The 13,221-nt window shown below is 43.5% G+C and overlaps 1 protein-coding gene across 2 annotated transcripts in view; it reads left to right on the forward strand.

Moving 5' to 3' along the window:
* Positions 1-13,221, forward strand: part of KCNH1 (potassium voltage-gated channel subfamily H member 1) — a 191,041-nt gene that overhangs the window by 170,516 nt on the left and 7,304 nt on the right. The window lies entirely within an intron of this gene.

The raw sequence follows: 13,221 nt of genomic DNA on the forward strand, positions 1-13,221 counted from the left end.
GCCCAAAGGCAAGCTCTGTGTCATGTCTCTCTCTTTCCTCATTTCAGAACAATGGATCAAGGAGAAAACTGTTTTTCAGTGCCCCTTAGGAGGAAGCAAGGAGATGTCACCCCAGGTATTTAAGTTTAGCCCAATGTGACATTAGAACATGGAAGAGGTAGAGATGGCAAAGCAGAATAGTTAAAACAATCAATATTGTATTGATCACTTAAAAGCATGTTGATGTACAGCCTGTGATCTGCCTCATTTAAACTACAGCTGAACCTGCTTCTCAAAATACAAATTAAATGTTTTGCATTGCCTCAGTGAAGTGGAAAAACAGGAGAAGAGGAGAAAGCTTAAATGAAAAGCTGCCCATAAGGTGGATGAAATGAAACTTTTTAGTTTGGGGAAATGAAGGGTTAGAGTTACAAAGCAGAAGGAGGTGGCTATTAGATAAAACTGGGGTAGCTTTCAGGCTCAGGAAGTTCATTTTTCTCATTGATTTGAGAAGATGTAGGGAATGGTAAAACTGCTGTCCAGGGCAGGTACTGGGATTAGGTGCCGTAGTCTCTCCAGCTGAGAGCTAATGGTGAGGGTGTTTGCTAAAGCAGGAGCCAGAACTTAGGAATCCCACCTCCTGGTGAGAGCCTCCGTCTCCAGGTTGCAGCACCATTCCTGTCACCTACGTGAGGGAAGTTGGGGACCTCGGTTCTAATCCCTGCTTTTAAAAGCAGGGGGAATTCCTTCATCCCTTCCTGTTGGACTCATATCACTTGCTTGGAAACATGACAGGCTGGCTCTGTAGCCTTCAAGATAGGATGTCCTGTTGTGTCTGAAGAGCAGCTCTCCCCAGAGTGACCTCAGCCGTTCCAGCCTGTGTCTTGCTTGCAGCAAGTGGGCATCTCTTGTCACAGTTGCCTTGTCACGGTGCAAAGCTCTGGGAAGGGAGGGAAGAGGAGGAAGAGCTTCCCTCATTAGGTCTCTGCACCTCAGAGTTTGAACTGAGTTTCTGTGCTAGCTGGGCAGCCCTGCCCCATAATGTGATGACTGGAGCATACTCCTGAAAGGGGTGTTCAAATGCGTTTGACAGAGGGAAAAAGGGAATTGGCTTTCTGCTGTCTATATAAGTGCTCTCAGCTACTCAGGAAAAAGGAGACAACACCATGACCCTGTAATCCAAACGTCAGATGCAAGCCCAATTTTTCTAAACAAAACCTTTTAACAAAGTAGTTGCAAAAGCAGTCTGAATTTATGATGGCTGAAATGGTGTTTGGAGATGCAGATACCATTGTAAATACATCTCTGTCCGTATTTGTATGTGAGAGGTGTGGTGTGTGGTGAGGCGCTGGCACAGGGTGCCCAGAGAAGCTGTGGCTGCCCCATCCCTGGCAGTGTTCAAGGCCGGATTGGACACAGGGGCTTGGAGCAACCTGCTCTAGTGTAAGGTGTCCCTGCTCGTGGCAGGGGTTGGAACTGGATGAGCTTTAAGGTCCTTTCCAACCCAGACCATTCCATGATTCTATGAAACGAAGGCTGGGCCAAAGGCAGTTTTAGGCTCACATTCGATGATGCCAGAGTCTAGAGTTTGCAGTTCCTTCTGCTTCTGGTAATAGAGCTTGGTATGTAGAGGTTTTCAATATTTGGGTTTAACTTTGTAATATTTTTAATACACATGATCATAAAGATTTTTTAAATTATTATTTCAGTCTAGTTGTGAGGAAACAATATGCCTGTGCTGAATTATCCTGGTCTTCCTCTTCTAGAGCAGTGTTTTTCTTCAGGATAAATTTGGGAATGTTTAAGTAAAAAGTGTGTTGAAATCACAACTGCCTTGGCAAATTGTATTGAGGATCTCTCATCTCGAACTTGCAAGGGTGAACCTTTACCAGTCACCACAGAAAGGGGCATCTTGCACAAGTAACTTTTCAAACTGCTCATAAAGTTTTGTGTGGCTGACAACAGATATTGCAATATATGCCGGGCATGGGGTGTCTTCCTGTGAAACAGGGCATTTTGCCTCGTTGTATAATGGCATTTTGTTCTCTGGGTGTGTGTATAAACTGAAAGACTAATACAACTCTAAGCATGGCTGCTACATAAAGAGTAAAAAATAATGGCATTGGTCATATTTGGAGGATTGAGGAATTGCTGTAAACCGCTTGGAGATATGTGAATGAAATACACTGAGAAGACAGAAAGCATCTACCTCTGTCAGTATTTGAATCTGTATTTGCCATGGCACCTGAGTGTCTGCTTTTACAGAATAAAAATACCTGAAACAGAGTCAGGAAATACAGCTCTAAAGGATTCTCTGTGAGATTATTTGGAGGGATCTGTCAGGTTTTGGCTATTTTAACTAGCTCACCTGTGCATTTCCCAGACAGGAGACAGCCATCGGTTGTGACACTTGACAAGGAAGACAGGGCCATCACTTATCACCAGCCGCAACTGGGCTGCAGCAGACTGGCAGGAACTGCTGGCTTAGAGGTGCTCCTTGTAATGAGAATAGCTGAGACAACTCACTACAGTCAACTGTTTTCTTCCCTTCAAGGTTTTAAGCTCCTGGCTGTTAGGGCTGAAGAGGTTTGACAGCTGCTTTGGGAAATAGCAAACAAGGTACTTTTTATTGCTGATTCTCATTCAGTTATTAACAGTTGGTTTCCTTCTCACGTGGTATCATCCAAGCAGTACTCTTGAAGAGAGCAAGGACAGACCAGTTGAGGGTCACTGGGCCTTTGGGTGTGCATGGTGCAGCCATACGGGGTTACCTCCTCTGCTGGAAGATGTATTCTCTTTTTATGCAGAGCTGCAGGTTAGTTTGTTTTTCTTCAGTATTAGAGCTGAACTTTTAAGCCTGGTAACTTCAAGAGAGACACGTAAAGATCAGTTCATGCTATCGTAGGCAATTTATGCAAGGAACTCTGAGCTGCACAAGTCTTGTCCATCAGGGACACAGAGCATTGTGTTTGTGTGGATTGGTTTGTGAGTGGGCATTCAAAGGTACCTGAATAGCTCTTAAGCTCTTGGGACTGATGGTGCCTGATTGACTTGAATACATTTGAAAATACATTTGATACCCTCTTGGAAAGTAAAATACCTGTCAGTCACTATAAGCCTAATGACAGAAAGCAGATAAATGAAAGCAGGCAAAAAAGTGCATGAAGGAAAGACAAGGGCTAAGAGGAAATTATCTTAACAGCAAGCTAGTGTCTAGAATGGAATCACTGAAAACAAACTATACAATTTAACTGTTATCTCAACACATCATTGCTTTCCTCAGCTCTACAACCTCTGCATCCATTTCAGATCTCAAGTGAAATTGTCTCTGAGTTGGGGGGGGGGAGAAATCCTGAATCCTTGACTCACACAAATTGCCTGATTTCTTTCAGGAAATACTTGGTAAATGGCAGCAAGCCACAGGGAGCTTGGGGAAACAGACTCTGACTCTTGGCAAGGCATGTTGTACACATTATATGACCTTTTGTGTAGTTGTAATTCAGGTGACAGAGAGGTAAGTTCCTGCTGTGCCCTGGGCTCTCCTTAAAGCAGTTTTTGAGGCAGCATTGTCTGCCCAGGAATGAAGGTTGGGATGTTGATCTGGAGTAAAAGATGAGTCTATATGAGCTGTTTATTTGTCTCTTGTGTGTACACAGATCCAAAAGCACCCCCTGTGCTAAAAATGCATGAAAAAGCACAAAACCCACACACAAGCAAACATGAAAATAGTATTTTATAGATGTTGCTGCTAGACACTGCTGACACTTTGCAGGCAGGAAGCACAAACATTCTTTTTTCCTCATTTACTACAAACAAGAAGTTCCTACGGAGCATTTCACATTTTGACAGACAGTAGTTCTCAGGTGGGATAACATTCCCCCATTAGATCTGGTATAATTTCCCCAAAGCCCTTGGCTACCTGTTAGGTATTTGCTTGTAACAGCTACTTTTCCTCTCAGAAATAATGAAGTTCTACTAGATCTTCAGCAATATACATTTCAGTGGTTTTTCCTATTATTCTCTTGTTCTTTTTCTAAGTTAATGAAGGAGGTTGCTAAATGAGCTATAATGTCCTGTAGTTGTGTATGTCCATCCAAACTATTGTCAATGGTGTGTATTTAATTTTAGTTGTGTGGTTGTCTGTTTACTGATGACAAGTTTTTACAGCCTGTTTTGGAGAAGGTACATCTCTTCATGCCTCAAAACTTGCTAGGGAGCCTGTTGTAGATCAGGCAGTTTTTGTCTGTTACTTCCACTAATGGACATATTAATTCTACTCTAGATATATAATTCTGTCTTATTTTCAGTAGTATTTTGGCAAAATCTTTGCTTTTCTCTCAGTACTCACATAGCCTGTAAGCATGAATTATAGAATGAGGAGTTTGACATAAAGGAGTAAAGTCTTAAGTTGTGCAGAACTTCTAACTAAATAATAGTGACATGATTAAACATTAATATTCAAGTCAGTATTTCTAGAAGTTGTAATTAGGCTACCACTATGCTGTCACAGAGGAGAGCTTCAGTGCTGTTGAAGCCAATGGTGCCCATGACAGTAACAGTTAGCCCAAATGTTCTGTATAGACTGAAAACTTGTTACCTCTATTCATCTGCATAGTGTGGTTCCCCTTTCAATTACGAAGTTCTGTTTCTTCCAAGCACTTGTGTATTAATGATTCATCAGTGCACAGAAGTCTGATTTTTGGACAGTAAGCAGGTACTGCTCTGTCTGAAGGGCAGGGTTGACTCTCCACAGGACAAGGAGTTCTTGCAGATGCAGAAGGGCTGTGCCCATGCACGCGTTGGCTCTTGGGCTCTGTGTATCTCAGGTATGCCTGAGGATGGCCGATAGCATTGCTGACACCAGCACTCCCTTACAGCCCCACTGCCAGGACCTTCTGAATCAGAGTTTGCCTTGAGTTTTCAGAATATTACTCAAAACTAGAAATGTTTGAGAGTGCCCTGGAGGAATGTGACATTAACTGGAGAGAAACGTGTTCCTCTTCAGACGCAGAAACCAAACTCTGCTGTTGTAGCCTGTAAATCTAGAGAGAACTTAATGACATCTGCAACATTAGGGCAGACTTGTGCTTTTTTGTGTGGCCCCAAGTCCCATGCACAGATCATTTTGTGATGAACGGGTTCATCACAAGGTTAGAAGTTCAGGTTAGAAGTTCAGGTCAGATCTAAGGCAGAAGTTGTTCCTTGTGAGGGTGCTGAGGCGCTGGCACAGGGTGCCCAGAGAAGCTGTGGCTGCCCCATCCCTGGCAGTGTTCAAGGCCAGGTTGGACACAGGGGCTTGGAGCAACCTGCTCTAGTGGAAGGTGTCCCTGCCCATGGCAGGGGGTTGGAACTGGATGAGCTTTAAGGTCCCTTCCAACCCAAACCATTCTATGATTCTATGATTTGCTGAAACCCAGGATCAAAGGCAAACAACATGGGACTACAGACTGGGTAATTTGCATCAACCTTTTAACAGGTATGCGGACTTTGAGGATTGTGCCTTGAAACGTGAACTGCATCATGGAATCTGCACCCCCAGCTGTTGTGAACGTGACCCATGTACTTATAGACCTTCTCACACCTCTATAATCCAGTGGTGCACCTGAGACTAGCATTTAACCCAGGAGTTGTCTATGGTAATAGATAATGGAAGTGAAACCCATTGTAGATTTTGGTGGGAAGCTTCATGAGCTGGCACTGTTGATCCTGTATTTTGTGAGAAGGTAGGACCAGTAATTCCCTTTCTGGCAAAGCCATCCCATGTAATTGCAAAAGACACAGTTTCATTTCTCCACCATTTTCCCTGACACTTCTATAGGGATTCTTCATCAGAGAATCATAGAATCATAGAATAGTTAGGGTTGGAAAGGACCTTAACATCATCCAGTTCCAACCCCCTGCCATGGACAGGGACACCTCACACTAAACCATGTCACCCAAGACTCCATCCAACCTGGCCTTGAACATTGCCAGGGATGGGGCAGCCACAGCTTCTCTGGGCACCCTGTGCCAGCGCCTCAGCACCCTCACAGGGAAGAGCTTCTGCCTTAGGTCTAACCTGATCTTCCCCTGTTTCAGTTTGAACCCATCACCCCTTGTCCTGTCGCTCCAGTCCCTGATGAAGGTCCCTCTCCAGCACCCTTGTAGCCCCCTTCAGACACTGGAAGCTGCTCTGAGGTCTCCACGCAGCTTCTCTTCTCCAGGCTGAACAGCCCCAATGTTCTCAGCCTGTCTCCATACGGGAGGTGCTGCAGCCCCTGATCATCCTCGCGGCCTCCTCTGGACTCGCTCCAACAGCTCCATGTCCTTCTTATGCTGAGGACACCAGAATTGCACACAATACTCCAAGTGAGGTCTCACAAGAGCAGAGTAGGGGGGCAGGATCACCTCCTTTAACCTGCTGGTCACGCTTCTTTTGATGCAGCCCAGGATATGCTTAGTCCATGTTGATCACATGGGGCTTTGGTTTCTTTAGCATCAATGTCAAAAGCATTTTTATCATCAAGCCTGCTGTCTCTTTCCTTCTTGTTTTTTCTTGTTTTGTCCTTAAAAAACAAAAAGAAAGGTTGGATCCAGCTTTCATCGGACTAACATCAGCCTGAAGGTATTTTCATCACTTCTTGGCAGATCCTAGATGGACTGCATAATAATAAATGCCTTTTTGTGCTTGTTTTCCTCACACTGGAGGCCATTTTCTGTGAGCACCGTCTGAAGTAATTTTAAGGTTTTAATTGTTTATGGTATCTGGCACTTCCAGCCCCTGCGAATGTTTCTGTATCCGTGAAAGACAATTATTATTAAGCACCAGAAACAAATGCTGCCATGCTACTTGCTGTTAATGCTCAGGAAGACCTGCCAAATCTTGCAGATTTGTGCATGCAATAAAGGTGGAAAGATGAGAAGCTTGCAGAGCTAATAATAGAAGCAGCTTTGTGACAGGGAGCCTCATAATTGTAACTCCATGTTGACAGTCAGATTCAAAACATGATGAAATCCATATTTCTATCTATTCCTGTGGGGCTTGGATCAGTTCTTACAAATCAAAGTTGGAAAGAAATTTGGATGTTTTTGCATAAGGCCAAAAGATCCTTTCCAGTTCAAAGGCAGACAGGTCTTTTTTAGCATCTGACAGGATAAGGTTTTCAATATCTTTTTTGTTTTGAGTTAGTACCCCTTGATCTTTAAGACTGTCTTATGCAGTCGTAGCACAGTGGTTGCGTTTACAATCAGACAAGACCACAATACAGTTGCTAATACGTTACTTCTTCCTCTCCTTTCTCTTGGTTGCATCTTCCTGGGACTGTGCAGAGTGTGGAAGAACATGACTTGCTATGGTTCAACAGGCAGCATCCTTTTAGTGTCGTTTGTGGACGACCAACAGTTGAGAGACAGTGAAACCCATCAGCTGGCTGTCCGTTACAAGAGTAACTAGAGAGAGTGGACTTCTTCATTCCCAATGTGCAGTGGTCTTCCCTGTTGTACCAAACCAACGTGCCATTTTTAGTCGTTTCATTCAAACCTGGGCAAGTTCCAAAGTGATGTCAAATCTATGTAGTACGACACATTAATGGCACGTTGGTCCTGCCTCTCCCTATGTACAAGTGAAGGGTGCAGTGAGTGTAAACATTTGTCTGAAAAGCCTGCTCAGATATTTAAGGCTCAGGTCTTCGAGCCTTTATTGTCTTTTCTTCTGATGTTTTTTCCCTCTGGCACTTCCACCACTTGCATTGGGAATGTTTCCTTAGTAGTAAGTGAGGCAGCAGTTCCAGATTTAGTCTATGTAATTATTTAGGGTTGCCTAGGGGTGCCTAAGGAGGCAATAAGAACAAAACTTTCCGATGTGAGGTTACTACAAATATGTTTTCAGCTTCCAATTATTTTTAACTCCTGAGCAGGATATAGAATATCAGTTTTGTCTGTTTGGTAGCCCTCCATGGCTTTCTGTACCAAGTATTTGCTTGGTCTGTTGAATCTGCATGGACTTTTTGCATTCAGATCATCCTTTGTTAATATCTGTAATTAATCCTGAATTAATATTAATGTCTTTCAAATGTCTAATACGCTCAGATGAAGAACCATGAACTTGTCTTTGATTTCTATGCGACTCCTCCTGCTATCATCTGATGCTGTACTTTTCATATTGGGTAAGACACTGTATAATCAATCCTTGCCTGCCCCTCTTCATGCCATGTCTGATTTCATACACCCCTGTCATATTCTTCATGCTTCCACTGCCATCTCTGTGTAAAGGAAGCAGGCACTTAAATTACTGTGTCCGTACTTGCATCTGGTATGATGAGATAGAGCTGTTGTAGAACATGTCAGCCTTTTATCTTGTTGCAAGGCACTCTTCGGTTTTAATGGCCAACTTAGCACAGGTTCTCTGAAATGTCTTCATGAAACAACGTGAGTACCCCTGTGCCCAGTGCCCTCTTGTTTCTGCTCAGGAAAAACAATGTGGAGCTGTGCTAGATAATTCTAAAGAAACATCAGCAAGTAGTGAGATGGGAAGAGCAGTGGATAGCTTTGAGGGAAACAGCTGGAAGACTCATTGTAGGATTAGTTGTTTTACTTGACTTTTAAAAAAACCCTTGCATTTAACTAAATCAACTACATATTCTGGCTGTGGGCAATTTAAGCACCGAGCACTGCCTATTAAACATGCTGGAAGGTAGGAAATAATGCAAACATCTCCACAGAGTTAAAATTAGACAGCTTGGAGTTAAATTGAAAATTCTAAAGGTGTGAACTTTGCCTGCTTCATATCAGTAAAACTGTTGTCTAAATCCTTCACAGTAGTAACTGAGCAGGTGTGATACTTCTGCAGAGACTTTACAACGTAAGACTCTAGAATCAGCTTCTAAACATGAATTTTTAAGTGTCTGAGGGAGCAAGGAACAGAATTGTCACTGACGTCAGGCAAATTCAGTCTTGAAGCAAAAATTGCAGGAATCTTAATCACGATGCGATGAGGGATTCTGTATTGCCGTCAAACTGGATGTCTTTTTCAAAGATGCAATCTAGCTGTAGGAAGATTCCCTTCAGAGCAATCCCATGGCCTGCCTTATGCTGGAGGTCACATTGCTGTCTGGTGTTCTGGTCTTATCATAAAGAAATTAGGGAAGTCATATTCATGATAAATGTCCATGTTGACTGGGTTTCAGTCCTGAGCACAGGAAAACCCAAGTTACAGTTGCTGGGCACTCCACATTTGACAACCAAAGAAGATATTTCAAATATTCATTTATGTCCTCCTCATATTTTTTAATAATCTGGGGAGAAATCTTGACCTTAATCTCTAAAAATATTGATTCTACAAATACAACTTGAAGACTAAAGAGAGGCAGAGTCTTTCCACAACACTTACTGAAGACTTCATGTTCACAAGTTAATACTGAGGAAAGGGAAACACGCTGGATGTAACCCCTTCTTTCTTCCTTGGCCACGGCTCAGGCATAGGCAGGAATGTGGCCACAGGGTGTGTGCTGTCACAGGTCAGTGGGACATATGGATGCAGGACATGTCAGCTCATTTCTCCACTTCTCTGAGTGCATTGTCCAGAAGTAAAATTATTATTGAGTCACCATAGCTGCATGCCTCAGTTAAATGATTATAGGATTGCAGTAATCTGGGCTTAACAGAGCTATTTGTCAAGTTTTTTGCAAATCTAGACTGAGACCCCCACAACACTCACATTTCTGGCAGCCTGGCAGGCACCTTTTCAGTGAGAATGGAACCATGAAACGAGACTTGAGATTGGATGTGTGAAGTGTGCACATTTAGGCCCAATGTTTAAATTTCTTGTTATTTCATCTCAGTTCAGATTCTTTGTCCATATTTTGGTCTTCACATACTGTTAAAATGCTCCCAATAGATTTTTTTATATGTGCTTAGGTCTTGAAGAAGACAGTGTTATGGAGGACTACGCGGCTTGTAAAGTAGAAGTCCCCTGTGTTTGCATGGCGCATAGCACACGGGCTAGGGGATTGTGAGGGTACAGAGCACTGTCCCTTCCTAGACAAAAATGAATGCTTGGAGCGAGAGATAAAGAGGAACTGCTCTAAAAACTATCTTGGGATCTTTGCCATAATATTTTGGGTTTTAACTTTGATTATTATCCATATTTGTAGCCCTGTCAAATTCCACATGAAAATTGCTGTGTAGATCCAGACTTCTCTTCCTTATAAGAAATGAAGCCTATTTTCCTTTCCTGTGTACTCTCACTCTTGTGGGAGCAGGTGTACATACATCAGCACGACTACCACATTTTCTGAATACTTTAGATGCTGCTGAAGCTGTTTAACCACTTAACAATGGCTTTTTCCTCAGCAATTGTAAGAAAACAGACCATTTAAAACAGCTATTTGTATTTTTATTTATAAGGACTCACATTTAATCTTAAAAAAAGACATACAAAAATCCAAAATGCAGTTCTGTAAAGTATTAACAGTTACTGCTGAGCTTTGCATAGTTATAACACTTTTGTTTGATACATAAGTATGAAGCTGTCTTGAGAAAATACGGCACTGGGGAGCTTGCAAAAGAGGAGACCAGTGGCAGCTTTGCCTGGTCTTCCCAAAGGTAAGATGCTGTCTGACTGGTGTTTATCCAGTGTCTTAGTTACTGGTTAAAAGAAGCCAACCCAAGAGTTGGAGGCTGCATCCCCTGATAAATGTGCATGGGTTTGATTTGCCATGCACATAAATATATACCTATAAAAGATGTCAAGCAGGATGGGATGTCTGAGGATTGTGCATGTGCATTCACACAGGTGGTTGCTGTGGTGGTGTACTCCCCTTGTGGCTGGTGTAAAGCCTCCTGTGGAAAAGGGAAATTAGGGCTCTCATTAGCATGGTAGCAGTTACCCATGACAAAGGCACGTTCCTGGTTCTGTTGCAGTCTGATCTCCTGAAGGGGGAGAAGAGGAGGTATGTTCAGGGCTATGAGGCTGACCACCACACAGTGAGAGAGCTGATGGCAGCTCTCCACAGCTTAGCATCAACAGGGCTCATCTAGGCAGTGTGGTGGAAAGCAGTGGGGCAGTGGGGAGATAAGCACCGCTAACAACTTACCTCTCAGTGTCTACCTTTTTACATTGGCTAGTAAATGTGCTTTTCGAGTACTCCACGGAGACCGTGCTACCTGCTGCATGAGATGCAGTGGCTAGTACAAGTATGGGTTGGGCTAGGCATAAGTTATTGCTTGAGACTTGTTCCATTGCCCTCTCATCTGTATGGTGCTGTAGCAGGGGCAGCTTCTGTCCAATAACTTGCCCGTTTGTGTTACAAAAGCCAGTCATTAAATAGGGAGAGGTACTCCAGTGCTACCAGACTAGTAGCTGAGGTGCTGAGTGGGCTGCGCGGAGCAGGGCTTGGCCTAAACAAGGACTCTGTGAAGCAGCTTGGCTTCTAGCTCTGTCAAGCACCCAAGTGCCTTCCCTGATGAGCCCGGTGAGGGTGACTATTGCACCACCCAGCTATATGCCCCTTGTGAGCATTTAAAGACACACGGTTTAGATCCATAGGTCAGTGGGAGGTGTCCCTACCTGTGGCAGGGGGTTGGAACTAGATGAGCTTTAAGGTCCCTTCCAACTCAAACCATTCTATGATTCAGATCAAGACTGCTCATGTGCAAAGACATGGCCATGTACAAAGCAACATGACCCCGTTAAGTGCGTGTCTGTGCATATCTGGCACAGCGCCGTGCTGGGCATGGATGTCCCCACCAGCCCCACTCATGCAAACTCCAGAAGAGAGAGTGCTTGAGGACACAGCATTTTCCAGAGACAAACTGACCCGACTTACAGTTGCCTTGGTTTGCTGGCACAGCCACCTCAGCCCGCTGCTGGAGTGACCCTCTTGAGACCCTGCCTGGCATTGCAGGGCAGCTGCCCCAATGCTGGGCTGACCCTCTCGCTTCAGTTAAAGCGGGCACTGCCAGTGTGTGGGAAGCCATTAGCCTGGAGCATTGTATTGATTCTCCTTTCCCAGTGAGTAAGTGCTATTCTTTCATTTCTAAGGATTTGCGCTGCTTTCTGCTGAGCTCACCGCAGACCGAGTTTCCTGGGGGAATAAAAAAAAAAGACTGTCAACTACCCTGTTTTCTTATTCTTATTTCACATTTAGTTTCCTAATTGAAGCCTGGAAATAAAATATCCTTCCTGCTAATTTTATTCTTTTGTATTTGGGAAATGCTGCCAAGTCTGACAACTTTTTCCTTCCAAAGACACTGTGTTAAGATGTTTTTTTTCCCTGCTTCACAACGACAAATCTGTCAAGAAGCACTGGAGTCTGGAGAAACATGTATTTTGTGTGTGCCAGTGAAGCAGTGCTTATTATGTTCAGTTTAATTTAAATCTGTCTGCAATAGAGGGATGGCTTTATTTACACATTTCCTAATAACTATTTGAATCTGAAAGTTATTTCTGCATTGGAGTGTAAGGACTTTGAGTGGATTTTCTCAAAAGCAGCTGAGGAGATTAAATATCAGTGTTCAGTAGAAGCAGGGGGTTACATCTTTTATCCTCTGTATTGAAAACTTCAGGTTAGGGGACCTCCCATTTTCAAACCAGGCTACTTACTGGTTCTCCTTTAATAACACAGTGGAGTTTTTTGGCTTGAAGATGCCAACACCAGTGTAAAACACATGTTGAAGAGAGTGTGTTGCCATCTAGTCCAGGGAAGAAACATTGCCTGGCTGCACTTTGGGGCTGTGTGGGGCACTTATGTCAGTACCATGAGACCCTTGGGCTGCTCCCACAGAAATCACTTCGCCTACAGGCTCAGGAAGATATAATTAGGAGAGTAGAGAGAAAATTGATGTTTCCTTGTGCAAAAATGCCCCCTTTTCCATAGAAATAAAGAAAAAAGACATGAAGCTCTTCAAGCTTCTGTAGTAATCAAGCCATGAACAGGCCTCGCAAAGCCCGTTTCTCTCTGTCCTTGTACCCTTGATTGTGGAATTGGCTTGAGCTGTGCCTCATTCCTACACCACAAGTTGCTTCTAGAAGAGGGTGTGGGAAGGAAGGAAGGGCAAGAAGCACTTTGCAAACTGCTGTTGGAATCTCTGCTGTACTGGCCTCATTATTGGTCAAGCTGTGCTAAAATAATATCATATCTTTTGCATGCATGATAAATGGCATCACTCTGGGATGAGACTGATGTAAGACAAGGGAATGGCTCTTTGTAGTGTGAGAAACTTGGTGCTAAACTATTGAGTCATGAAAACAAATATACGAAGTCG

The sequence above is a fragment of the Strigops habroptila genome, chromosome 10, assembly GCF_004027225.2.
Source record: "Strigops habroptila isolate Jane chromosome 10, bStrHab1.2.pri, whole genome shotgun sequence".
In the NCBI taxonomy this organism is placed as follows: domain Eukaryota; kingdom Metazoa; phylum Chordata; class Aves; order Psittaciformes; family Psittacidae; genus Strigops; species Strigops habroptila.